Genomic DNA, 13,490 nt, shown 5'->3' on the forward strand with positions numbered 1-13,490 from the left:
TTTTCAAAATGTGAAGTAACTACTAATTTGAACTACATTTTTTATTCCTTTACTTCCTTTTCTTCCTTTACGTTTACTGTAATCAACTTCTCAACTTCTTCAAATATGCTGTTCTAGTCGTCCTCACAGTCATTTGTCATTTGTCAACGTTTAGAGACACCTAGAGCCCACCATAACACCGGAACCCTTTACATATAGGTAGTACCGCATGTGAACGGATACTGGGGACACATTACCCTTACATCCTGGTATTGTTTAACTTAACTATAATATTATGCATTACGACTTTACTTAGTCAAAATATATTGAGATTACGAAATATATAATTATTCTAATTTTACTCGTATAGTTCTCTAATATACGTATATTATATGCAATTTCACTTTTATGTTATTAGTTCCGTTTTCATGGACAGCGAATTAGACAATCTAAAATTATTTTCTTCAACATTTCTTTAACAACGAAAACAGTAGTATTGGAATATATTGTACAATACGATTGAACAATAAAAATAATTAATTTTATTTATCTATTTTTCTTAGCTTCAGACTGTATCCCGCACATAGGCAGAAGGAATCTAGTGACTCTCCGTTCCCCGTTGCGTATTGAGTTTCGGAACTAAACGCCGCTCTTTCCCTAGTTACCAGAAAATAAAAACAAAAATTATTTAATTGCCCCGAGTGGGAATAGAACCCAAAACCATCGTGTTTACAGTAACACCCTTACCCCACGACAGCCCACAGTACTTATGTATTATTGTACAATATCACTTAGACTATCGCGGAGTCTAAAGGCATCATAACTCAAAACACTTTAGATTACGAGCAAGTCGTTTACCCAAACGTTTAGCGTTATACAATACTCAGCATATATTATAATATTTCATATTTTCTAAGTAATAAAGTTCAATTTGTCATCGTTTTCTGACGTTACATTGGTATGACGTTATCTGTGGACTGTGAGTCAAGCAAAATGAGGCATTTTTATGTTGTAAAGAAGTTTTTTTGATGAAACTTATTACACTTGTTGTATACGGCCACAAAAAAGTAGTCCCATATGGATATAATAATTATCGGTGCCTTCTCCGTGTTTTTGATTGATTACGTACGTGCTTTTTATAAAGAAAGATAACATAAATTTATTATTGGGAAGCTTTAAAGAAAGATGAATTTTAAATAAAAAAAAAATTCAATTAAAATAAACAAACATACATTTCAAATTACTTTGCAAATTAAAGATAATAAATTTTAAATTTTTATATCAAGGTCGTAAAGATAAACTATCGTAACTGATAGTTTTAGAATAGTACTAATAATATTTTTTAGATGTATTGAGTTAAATAAAAAACCTAAAGAAGATAACTAAAGGAATTATCAATAATAATAATAGGTAGTTCGCGAGTGATTGTTAACAATGCTAATCAAATTTGTCATATCGGCTTCCTTTGGTACGTTTATTATCCTCCAATATTTATAATAAAACATGATATTATAATATAGACAACATATAAAAACTTTAAATCGTAATTTTTAAGTCGGTAAATCAAGAAATGAGGAAATAAAAAAAACTGAGGAATGCGCGTATAAAATTATCTACTTCATAAATAATTAATTTGAAAAAATCTATATTATTCACAACGAAAAAAAACTTATTTAATTTTCATATAACAAAGAATGTACCCATAAGAGTTCATCGGAATCCTGCATAATATACAAAATAGTCTTATCTATTGCAACTATTTCATGAAAAACATTATGTCACTGTTATAAATACATCGGAAATGTGTCAACCGTTTTATATAAATGTGCTAATTTATAACATGTCCTCAACAAACTATAATAAAATAAATAAACATATTAATCTATATTAAATAAAATGGTATTATAGCGGTATTCTGCAATCTCAACCATGACAATCGAGAGTACCATTGAAATATCTTATCTTCCACTTCAATATCAACAGTTATTATAAATAAACAAAACGTTAGTTGAGCAGTTTTCGTTGAAGTCTTTAGTTAACCCAAATACGTTCGGAACGTTGACCGTAACCTATATGCTATAAAAAAAGTTCAAAACACAATACTCCCTGCAAAAACATCGAAAAAAACGTATAAACTTCGCAAATCCTAGCATTACGTGGTAAAAGCATGGCTTTGAAAACACCGCAAATATTTTGTAACCTCAAACTTCATCTAAAACCAATCTAAACATATAAAAAAAAACATTTAAAAATAACAAATTCTCAATATTTGTCGCCGCAAAACGTTTAAAATACACAAAAAAAAAACACTGGCACATACGTTTTTTTTTTAAATTCGCGTTATTTAAACGACAAGATGGCGGGCGATCGTACCGCGACGCCGTGCCTCGGCGAACTGACGTCTCACTGACACTGTAAACTGTAAACGTCAAACTGGCTTGGCTTATCTGTGTGCGTGCGTGTGTCCGTGTGTTGCCGTGTAAGGCTTGAATGGATAAAGGTTGAGCACCAGTGACTCAGTGGACAGTAGGTGTTATTTTGTAGATTTCGAAATTATGAATGTGTCATTTGTTTTTTTATAAAATAAAATAGTGAACTAAAAAAATACAGAAAGATCAATGTAACATTTATTACGATTGTTATTATTTTAAGTTTTATTAATCAATGATTAAATCGCAAAATAACGAAGCCTTAGTGCAATTACGACATGTGTAGACAGAGGAAACCTAGTGTTAAGACACTCCGTTCCCAACTTTCCGCAGAATTTTTGAGGTATTGCGTCTTAAGTGGCAGAACTCAAAGCCGGACTTTTGCATTGGAGCCAGAGTGAAGAAATGAAAATGTTAATAAATAATAATTCTATCCCTCGAGCGGGGATCGAACTCAAAGCCATCGCATTATACATAAATATAAAATAATATATAAAATACTCTTAGTTAGCAATAAACATGTTTACTCCCTCTGATTATTATTATTTGAATTCCCATCATCAAATACACAACGTCTTCGCTTAGCAAGCCGAAGTATTATTGCTTGCAGGCTAATTATTGAGGTTTTTAAGACGAAATTAGTTAGCTTAATTTTTAAATAGATTTATTTGGTGACAAGTTTGTCCAAGATATACTAGCATGTACGGAGACAATCATGGCAAAGTGGAATATCGTTTGCGTAAAGATGGAGTGTAATGGTTATTTTTCACTCAGAGAAATTAATTTCTATTGACCGCTCTAGCAAGACACAGAGTCCAGTTGAGTTCCATTACTCAACGTGCAATCATTGCGTCGAAATATTTTGAATTTTGACGAAAAGCGATAAACAGAGAATCTTAACACCAGATTCCCTCTACAGTGTGAAAGAAAGAAGCTGCATTTTCTCTATATTTCTTGACTCCATCACTATCGGCTGTACCTACACAGTAATCAGATAGTTATGTGTAAATTGTACAAAAGATAATTATAGTTTTAAGCATGATTACACAAAAAACAATTTACTAAGCCAGCTAATGTGTATATTAATAACATGAATATTTTGTATCGGAAATACTTTCGCTTTAACTATCATTTGTTGTTAACTAATGAGCGCGGCAATCCCAAATGACTTATTGATTGAAAACGTCGTTAAACGAAACAACTATCTATTAGACTGTTCTTAGGAAGAGGGAGAATTTTAAGGTTAAGTGTTACTAGCATTTTTAATATGTATTTCCATTCTTAGGAAGAATTAATACAAATATGCTTGTACTTATATTAATTTTTGACGTAGCTGTAGACTTGCTTGACAGCGTTGAGATCCGCCACTCAACACGCAATGCCCTGAGAACAATCAGCAATCATTCCTTAATACTACAGCGCTCGGGAGAATTCTCTCTGGTGACGTAAACGAAGTTTTTAAAATTTTACTTTATACAATGAAAATATTTTATCATATTTGATAATCACAAATTTCTTAGTCGAAGCAAACACCGACTTCACATGAATTTTGCACAGTATAAATATGTCTTCTCATAATATTATCCTCAACACCAAGGCCATTAAGTAAATAGGTCACAATACCCTAGAATTGAAAGTAGAACAATTTAAAATAACTAAAGTAAGTAAAATTTTCCTTAAATTACAATAAAACGATGATGTCACAGAGTTTCGTAGAGAACAGATGTCCTTTAGCATATTGAGTCATTTCATAAACAAGTTCAAGTTAATAACAACTGCAACGTGATCCTTACTTTATGTAACTAGCATCGATTCGTTGCTTCGTGCATTAGAATTGTGAATGATAAATAAAAGCTCCCGCTTTGGAATTCAACGCCACAGTTTGCATTGCGAGAGAATGAAAATAATTCATATTTTCTGAAAATATTTAACTTTTTACTAATATAAATAAATTATAAGAGAAAAACATTTTTTTTTAATTTGTTAAACAAGAAAATTTATCGAAAATTAATTTCTTACACTATAAATGTTTACAATTTCATTTTGCCAAAGAAGTTAGAAAATTGTGGCATTTATTAAACTGACTATCCATCAGGCACTGTACAAAACAGTTAAAACATATAACTAGCTTCCCTTTGGCTGAAAAGCTCGAAGACATAAAAAAAGTACAAACGACATTGAGGAAAGTCACACTACATAAATCATTTATGGGAATAATAAGGCCGATATGTATAAAACCAACACGTTTACCTCCTTAGTTTTGGATAATATAGTGATTATAGAATAGGCGCATATACGGTGTTCCCTTGCACACGCTAGATATGGCGAGCTACGTGACCCAGAACTAGCAATTAATCTATAAACGACTTGAATGAACGAAGGCTTTGTTGGTCATTGAAGATTCCTAGATTCCTCTGTTTATTACTCTAAGTCTTTATTTTTTGTATTAAGAATAGAATGGGTATTTCGGTTTTTTTATTCTCACAAATATCGAGTAAGGTGGTAAGTCCAGGAACTCCTCTCTCCACTCCCATAACGTGTGAAATTAATAGCATGTACAAAATATATTAAAGTGTTATTCCACACTTAGGAAAGCACTAAAAAGTAATAATATAACATTTTATTGTGTAGTATTGTGTTATTCTATTTTTTTTCTATATTTATGCACCTCAGGTTCCCCTTTACATAAAGCTCTTCCGTTACTGAGTGACTGATAAAGAGCAGCAGGAACATTTCTGCTTGAAACGCTGAAACGCTTGTGGAGTGTAGGGAGTATTGCGAGAGGATCCAAGAGGCATCCAAGTGCTAAACCAAACGCGAAAGACTTAAGAATAAAAAATATTTTTAATTAATTTAAATATTAATGATACCATGACCCTGCTATATAAATATGGAAATATCTTTGATGTTGCCTTCCTATAAATATATATACGCCATCTAAGGATAAGGACATATTCATGTCAGCGTAATTACAGATTATAAAAACCAGAATTTTATAAAAAAACACGGTCAAGTCCGATTCAGATTAGTACACGAATGATTTTCATAGAAAATAAGCTGAAAAATAATAAATCACTGCGAATTTTTTAAGTTATAAATGACTCCAAAATTCGCTGGAAAGGGAGGAACGGAAGTCTTAATGGGAAATGAGTGTCTAGGTTCCCATGTATCCCCAATTGAATTACGACTTAAAGTTAATTATTACTTATTAATAATAATTTTATATAAACACTAACTTTATCAGTTGTTTACCAAACCTTTAAGTCAATTCGTACTGCACAATCTATGACAATAAGTTATTACTTCATTTGTTTGTTCAAATACCCTGTCAAAGTGAGTCAGTGCGTGGGATACACTAATTATACTGTTATTAATTCATCGATCTCGCTAGCCCGGCCGGTCAGCGGTCTAATCGCGTCAGGGAGAGGTATAAACTGTGAAATATTATATTTCTTAACTAACTTAGCTTGGGAATACAATTTATTATGTACTATTTGTGGAATAAAAAATAAATATATTGGCAAAATTTAAAGTTTTATAAAATCCTTGACTAAATATAACACCACCTCATTTTGTGCTTGTAGTTCTTAAAGTAGGTAATAATTCAATTTTCGTAAAACATAGCTAAGAACTACCGCGATCACCATATAACATAAGAATTGTGTATGTCACAATTTTCTTTAGTTTTTTTTTTAACTTCACGCTGAATCACGCACGTTGCTGGATAGGCAGAGGGAACCTGGGAACCTAGTATAAAGGTAGGTAAAATGGGTTACATCGAAACGATCAATGTGATGTCATAATAATATAGTCACAGACTACAACCTTCCTCAATAAATAAAGGGATATATAAAGGGACTAACCAATACAAAAGTTGTTTTGCAATTCGTTCCTGAAATTAGCTCATTCAATCAAACTCACTCTGAAGCTTTATAATATTAGTAGGTTTAAATTGTTATTACGAAAATCTAGTTTATTTCAAAAGAGAACCGGTTCTAGGTTCGATGCTTAGTATGCTAATGTGTTATTTAAATTTATGTCGCTAAATTTGTTGGTGCTGAAAATTATCTAAGGCTTAAGTCAGATATAATAAGGAATTTAATGATTGATAAATTATATACATATTAAGTATTATGATAAAAGCTACTAATTTATAGTTTAATAAATAAATGAATACAACATAAAAATAAATTTTATTGCAGTTAAAAAGAACAGATCTATTTATTTAAATTTGAGTATATCATTCAAAAAACAAGACTAAATAAAGCAATTAATTTAATTCATATACATTAGTTATATAACATTAATGTGGGATTGAATATTGTTGCAACTCATGTTAAAGAGTTATGATTATTAATGTAATCTAATCTAATTTTCTGTTTGCAGTTGTTATCACACAACGTTCCAACGTCTAACTGGAAATGCGACAGTTGTGGTTTCGATTCTCACTCTGGAGAATAAATTATTTCTATTTTCATCGCTCTGGTAACAAGAGGACACGGCGTTAACCACCACTCACCACGAGATGTATAAAAAAATTGGGCGAAAAATGCAAATCAGAGTATCTTAACTCTACGATTACTCTACTCTCTACCTTTTGCTATATGCTATTTACTTTGCTAAAAAAAACTACCTATATAAGATCACTCTCACACAGAAGACCACACATAAGCATTAAGAAGCACAAAGAAGCTATTAGTATTCTAGGAAACCAGTGAATCTTCGCTTATTTTCATTCAGCCATTATGTCACGCATTGCGAAGGAAGTAAATTGTGTTTTCAAATGAGTTGCGTCGACGCCCGCGCCGTACGTTTCAAAAGGACCCGATCTTATCATTCTGTTGCGAATACGAATAAATTATAATTAATCTCGATTTTAGACCAGATCTAGTGTTAAATTAATTTATTAGGTAACTCTCTTGTTGGATTTGTATTTTCTTGATTGGTTGTATTTGTCAACTCTATAAATATTTAATAGAAAAGATAAAGATAATATAATAAGAAAATAATTTTATTTGTATATCAAGTAATGGGGTAGGAAAATCGTTGAATCAAAGTATCCCGTATTTAGGATGTCAGCAGGCATAGCGCATAATACTTTATTATATTTATTTACCTATTATTTCAAACTAAGTGAAACACAGGCCAGAACTGTAAAGACTGTAAGGACGACAGGTTGTAGGTTCGATTCCCACTCGAGAAAATGATACAAGGCAAAGCGCGGCGTTGAGTTCCGCCACTCAACACGCAATGTCTCCAGAATTCGTATCTTAAATGTCTATCCTGCTAAGTGAGGGATACTGTGTGAACTTAAAAAACAAGTTAATGAATGGAACACAAATAATTTTTTTGACTAACATTTAATACACAAATCTATTCAATTCAGGTATACGTTCATCAATCATCAAGTGGCGCTTCGTCATGGCCAGTACTTGGTCGTCAGTACTTGCGTGGGTTTGTAAGAAACTCCGTTCTAACAACAAAAACCAATGTAACTTAACTAACCTACTTATTTAATCATCGATGACTATAAGTCAAGGAATATTTGCAAACAGTGATGACGATTTATTTATAATAGCAATACAATTGTATATAAATAATATTTATCTAGAGATGAAAATTATTCGAGAGGCCGTCTTGGCGCAGCAGCTGACCGTAACCGTGGCGGTTGTGGTTTCGATTCTTTGGGATATTGGATTATTTTCATTTCCTAGCTCTGATAACCGTTAAGATAACAGTCGAAAGTCTGTGATAGATCGTGAGATGTCGTTTTCATTCATGCGTAGGTCCTAGGGCCTAGGTTCTCTCTGTCTCTCTGGCGTAAAGCTAAAAAAATACACAAATGATAAAGATGACACATTGAAGAGATAGCAGATCTTAGGCATTATAATAAAAACTGATCATGTATAAAAACACTTGTTAATATGCAAAGTGTAATAAGTACCTACCTCCGTACTACAAGGCCGTGTTCATTCATACCTGTATATTGACTAGCTGTAAGTAGTAACGCACATTCAATTTATACAAATAAATAAATAAAAACGATATACGGTAACCATTATAAATGCGAAGTAGATATCAGCTTCACGCCTCCTTAGCTGACTTACCAGATATGCGGGAAAAAGCGAGCGTGAAAAGAAAACCTAGTGTCATACCCCACTTTACGTCCAACTTTTGGGAAAATGTGTGTAGAAGGGCAGAATTCAAACTAGCGCTTTGAAAAATAAATTATATTCTCCTGACTGAAGATCGAACCTACGACCGCCTCGCATTCATATTCAGACACTGTCGCATTGTGCCACGAAGTATATAACGAATAACATTTATTAAAAAAATATTTTAATTGTAAATGAAACAAATGGCGCAATTTCATACGTACGTGCGTAGATGTGATAGTTATAGACATAGGAATTCATTTTTCTTATTCATATTATATTAACTTTCACTTTAAATAAACATAAAGCGGCGTTATGGTCCGCCACAGAACACACAATGTCTCGCTCCATGGCAATTGCGTAAATAATTTACGGCTTATTACTAAAATGTGGGCTTAAGGCTAAGAGGAAGACATTACAAAAACAAGTGATTTATATATAGTGCATATATGAATTACAATTAACACCCATATTTGGTGAGTGAAGAACGTTCGCAGAATCGATTACCAGTGTGGCTGACCTACTTCAATCAATTAGTTGGAATATATTACTCGTTTCTATTTATAGTATAATTTTCATTTATTCAAGTTATTTCAATTTAAATTACTTTTTAGAGTAACATTTCATTATATTAAAAAAATTGTGACCACCGTATCACTATATCGAGATCGCCTACAGTGACGGGTTATTCATGGCAAATCGATTTTGCAATTATATTAATCGATAACTACAATCGCAAAAAATAGATTTTTTTACAATATACAATGGTAAGACATCATTAAAAATTACAGAGAATTTAATCACTAGGGAAATAAATGGAAATATAATACTCATAACAATACATTTTTATTCTAATAATAGCGTAAGACCATTCTAAGAATACCACCTAAAGCGTTCATCGCCATGACTTGAATGGTAAGTCAGTTTTCATATGAAATTAATCGGATAGTACGACATTTCTTTTTTTTTTTAGTTTCACGCATACCTATAGCTGGGCAGGTAGGTAGTAGTTTTAGAGATTTAGCGTATTGAGCGAAACTAAACGCCGAGCTATGTTCTTACCAGAGCAAGGAAGTGAAAGTAATTGTATAATAAAATTATCCGTTCTTCGGGTGAAAATCGAACTCACAACCTTGGCGTTTATAAACGCTGTCCCGCTGCGCCGCGACGACTTCAAACTTATTCATGAAGTTATATTAATGAAGTTAAATTAAGACGAGAAAGCGAATTTGCTTCAGTTGAAAACAATAGAAAAAGTGAAACGCAAAAGGTTTCTTAAAGTATTATCAAATATCAAATTTTATTTAATTATAATTAAGTTTATGGGTAACTGATTATTAACAAAAAGACCAGGAAGTGAATTTGGTGGTAGGCAGAAGAACGTAGACTCCATTCTCTTCTTTCCTAAATTCGAGATATAACGGGTTGAGTTACGGAGCTTATCGCCGTACTTTGTCTTATCAAAGTGATGAAATGCACATACTTTCATTCTTTCTTTTTCTTACGAATTGGGTAGAACCCACAACCATCCCGTTATTTCACTGTGTTCTATTAATATCTTTCAAGCTCTAAAAATAATATTGTATGAACACTACACAATAATAATGCACATCACTATTTTTAAATTAAGTTCATTCACTTTACTTCATATTTTACCATAAAATAGAGTGAGAAGTACTGTAACTTGTTTACAGTGCACGAGGTTTATGACCTAGGAAATAGGTGTTCGGAAACAACAGAAATAGGTATTGGCATTTCCTTCACTAAAGTAAGCAAGTTGAGCTAAAATTATTTTTCCTGTGAACTACAGTAGTTTGAAAGTAAACTTCAGTAAGAGTTCAGATCTATGTTCACTTTAAAGTGAAAATGTTTATAAAATAATGTATTTCAAATAGTTAATAGGTATATACGAAAGCATCAATAATTTCGTTAGAATTCATTAATTCAATTCAATAATTCCCTTAAAATAGATATGTATTATGTGAAAATACTAAAAAGATATGTATTATCTGTTCATGATTGCTGTATATTTGTTTAAAAAACAATTCAAATAGAAAATAATATTTTAATTATTTCAACATAAAGATAAATAATTAATGAACAATTAACAAAATTATTGATAGTTTTAATTTACTAAGACAAACAGTAACCTTTAAAAAAAGACAAATTGATAAATCCCTCTCTACCGCTCTGAGGGTAGAGAAAATATTTTTCATTTAAAAAAAAAATCGACCACATATTTCTCGACAAAAATAAAAATATTAATGATAAAATATCATTGTCATTATATTATGAAAAAGTGGTATAATACATATTTTTTGCTCTAAACATATATACTTCCGTAGTACAAAACTCCCGTCCTAGCCTATGATCGGAATGTTGTCAACAGCTATATCTAAATATAGTGCGGCCGCGTAGGCTTGATCGTAGGCGACGAATAGTCACAAATGATCACTACAATAGAACCTTGTGACAGCAATCTGCTATAGCATTCAATTATTACTTTTTAGTTAAAGAAATGCTTAAGTTTATTTCGATAACGTTCTATAGATTTAGCACGAAAGGACTCAAGATGCAGAATGTGGCTAGAACTTATATCTCTTAGCCTTATTAGTATCTTATCTTTGACCATATAAAGCAACTTCCGCTGATTTATTGTGATTGTCTCATCGAAGTGATACTGTTTTGATGCTTCTTGTCATTAAAATATAAATTTATGCATAACACATTTTATAAATTTTGTTGGATAGATTTTTTATAAAATTTTGCAATAAAATAATGTATTTTTTGTGTGAATGTTGTCGTAAAAGTGAAACTCAGATACTGTTTTGGTCATGGATCCATAACATTAGAATTTTTATATAGAGGCTAAAGAAGTTCACTCTGCAATTTATCAATAGTTCGTGTTTTTTTACTATAGCACGCAAACTTAACTTGTAAATATGAAGACGACAAAATTTATACACATAATAAAAACGTTATTAAAGAAAAAAATATAATGGATTATGTATTTTTATTCTCATCAATAACAACTGAGTTTATATGTAAAGACTTATCATACAGCTGACCTATAAAGTAGTTTGCTTTACGTATAGCGGAGTTTGTCGCAAGAAGTAAGATTTGGCTTTGCTACATCACTTTATACTTTAAACTTAACACAATAGTGCTCATTATTAAATTATGAATTTAAATTATTTCCTAGCTGTAGGCGGCGAGTTGGGGTGAATCGATTAAGTGCGATATTTCATAATGTTAAATAAATTACACAATTTGTTAAGCCTTTTATAATAATCCCTATATATCAACGTAAATTAATAATATATAAAAAATATCTTATAATAATTTATTCGCCCATTTGAAGTTAAAAATATATGAAATTCTCGCATATATTGTTAATGATATAGTCAACTTGCTTCTTCTAAATATGTCTACGGAGTTTCAAGACAGTTTAATGTATCGATTTTTTTTATTTATTGATCAATGCAAGCAATTATAATATTTTTAATTGTTAAAACATATTATATGGTTTTTAATTATATTGTATTTTTATCGAACAATGAATACTTTTTTACTGTTTAATCGAATATTAGAATGTTTATTAATATTAATATCATGCAAGTATCTTCCCACGCCTATCACGTTATACTTGATTAGATAACACATTTACATTTTAAATACCTAATGTATGCATATAAGTCTATATTTGCAACTTCATTCTAGACGCAATTTGCAAAAGGATAAGTATAGAATAGGATTTCTTCCTCTATAATAACGGACACGTACATTCTTATTTATCCTATATTTTTTACTTCAGTTCTAAATAGCATTAAATTCTATCAGATTTTACGGTGTTGCTTTTGTTTCTCTTCTTCTGTTTCTTTATTCGATTATACAACTATAAGACAACTTATAGGATAAGTGAACAAGGTTTAGTATAATAAAGAGAGTTCTCTCTTTATTTCTTACAGCTATAAGTAGATACTCGTAGGTCACAGAATAAAACAAATTATTCATCTGTTATAAAACAATTTATTAATTATCCTTACACCTATATTAGTTCATACAAATTTCTTCACTCCTAATACGAATGTCGCCCTTTAATTTATTCGCGTAATAAATCCACCGCGTAGGCGCAGCGGAGGCGACGAGGGCCGTTACCAAATAACACGTAGGTTTGATTCCTGATGATGTCATCGCCAAAACTTGCTAGCAGTGACAGTGCTTAGTAACAAAAATTTCTTAGCTTCACGAAATTTTGTATTAAATAACATTTTTTCCCTTTTTTTATTGGTAGGTATTGATTGAGATTTAGTTCTGTTCATTCATATTTCAAAAGCTGTGATTAATGAAATGCTCTGAAATGAAATACGTAGATAATATTTTCACTTTTTAACCCTTAACGAGGCAAAACTCGACAGAAAATGGGGAACAGAGCGTCTTAACTCTATGTTCTCCCTGCTCTTACCCTGCTGTGTGCGGATACAGCGTGACGCTAAAGTAAAAAAAAAACACTGAAAAACGGAGACATTTATCTTAAACACCATAAAACAAATTTAGAAGTCAGCCATTGAACATGACAATTTCTTAAAAGTTCTCACAACAACTTCTACTACAAGTCGTTTACAACTACAATCAGTATCAATTGTAATATAACGTATTTACGTCGGTTACCTCACACGACGTGTCATAAAATTTCTATCAAATCAATTTGTGGGACGCTCAATAGAACATGTTACTTTAGAGTTATTGTTTTGAAATACTAAATATTGATTTTTATTGGTTTAAATTGAATTTTAGATTATATGTTATGTAAATATTTTGTTACTATGTGATTTAGCTAAAATTTGGCATTTATGTTTCTTGGAGAGTATAGGAGAGAACTAAGAGAGGCGGAGGATTACCCAAATAATCATACGGAAATAGGAAG

The 13,490-nt window shown here is 31.3% G+C and overlaps 1 protein-coding gene across 2 annotated transcripts in view; it reads right to left on the minus strand.

Moving 5' to 3' along the window:
* shot (dystonin-like protein short stop) overlaps window positions 1–13,490 on the minus strand; it is a 239,974-nt gene that overhangs the window by 165,720 nt on the left and 60,764 nt on the right. The window contains exon 1 of one of the 2 annotated variants that reach the window (XM_085194376.1): window positions 2,300–2,371. The exons of the other annotated variant lie outside the window; for it this stretch is intronic. The gene's annotated coding sequence lies outside the window, so the exon portion shown is untranslated. Of the gene's footprint in view, window positions 1–2,299; window positions 2,372–13,490 lie in introns of those variants that run through there. 2 annotated transcript variants of the gene reach the window in all.

Source organism: Heliconius melpomene, chromosome 12, assembly GCF_056956725.1.
Source record: "Heliconius melpomene rosina isolate 202511_hmr_F chromosome 12, ASM5695672v1, whole genome shotgun sequence".
In the NCBI taxonomy this organism is placed as follows: Eukaryota; Metazoa; Arthropoda; class Insecta; order Lepidoptera; family Nymphalidae; genus Heliconius; species Heliconius melpomene.